The sequence below is a fragment of the Sinocyclocheilus anshuiensis genome, unplaced genomic scaffold (genome assembly GCF_001515605.1).
Source record: "Sinocyclocheilus anshuiensis isolate Anshui unplaced genomic scaffold, SAMN03320099.WGS_v1.1 scaffold990, whole genome shotgun sequence".
In the NCBI taxonomy this organism is placed as follows: domain Eukaryota; kingdom Metazoa; phylum Chordata; class Actinopteri; order Cypriniformes; family Cyprinidae; genus Sinocyclocheilus; species Sinocyclocheilus anshuiensis.
The window spans coordinates 469,395-470,339 of NW_015539926.1; the positions used below are offsets into that span (position 1 = coordinate 469,395).

General features: G+C 39.3%; 1 protein-coding gene across 1 annotated transcript in view; it reads right to left on the bottom strand.

Moving 5' to 3' along the window:
• LOC107686687 (phosphatidylinositol 3,4,5-trisphosphate-dependent Rac exchanger 2 protein-like) overlaps nt 1-945 on the bottom strand; it is a 157,206-nt gene that overhangs the window by 69,843 nt on the left and 86,418 nt on the right. The window lies entirely within an intron of this gene.

The window sequence follows — 945 nt, forward strand, 5'->3', positions numbered from 1 at the left end:
TATATATATATATATATATATAGAGAGAGAGAGAGAGAGAGAGAGGGTACAACAGGGCTGAAGGCACACCTTAAGAAAAAATTTGCTTTTCACTGCGCCTAAAATGTATAATTGTAGAAAAAAATATATATGTTTGCATTGAACATTAATGAACATTAATAGTTGTACCCTATATTTTTGGAGGGGTCAAATAAAAATATTTCCAGAGTCAGTAAAATTCACGCAAAAAAAAAAAAAACCCAGGAAAAATACTTTTGTAAGAGCAATAGTTCCACCTGAGTCATTTATGTCTCTTCCCTTCCTTAGTCTCCACACAGCGACAAGCTCTGTGATTTAAAGTGTTTTTCCTTTTATTCCACAGCAGGGGGTCGTAAAGACCACTTTCATGTGTCACACACACTTAGTTTAATATACTCTGCTGTCAGCTTCTATCAGTGGTTGTGTGTTACGCGTGAACTGTGAAGAGGCCCTTACAAATGTACAAGACAATCCCTGTCGCCTCCTCTGCTTCTGTATGAATTAATTCACTGGTGCTTTACAGCAGAGATGATGGCTGGTTTGTGTATGTGGGATGACTCATGTGATTCTACCTTGGCCGTGAGACTGAAAAAGCCTTTTGGTTCCACCATTTTCTCCAAGACGTGACACTTCATCCCAGCCGTGCTGTCATACTCATACATGACACCGTACTCCAGATACACGTTATCCACCGTCAGGCTGACGTGATCTTTTTTTCCATCTATTATGGCGATTGTGTTGAACTTGTCCATGACTTCTGTTGAACACACACACAAGTTTGTGTCAGTGTTACTAGTTTGAGCAGATCAAAAGAGACAAAGGCGTGCGCACGAAACCTGCAACACTTGCAAAACTTGGAGAACAAAATACAAAAACAACATGTGATATGCAGGACAACACTTGATTGCCAAATGGATAAAAAAAACA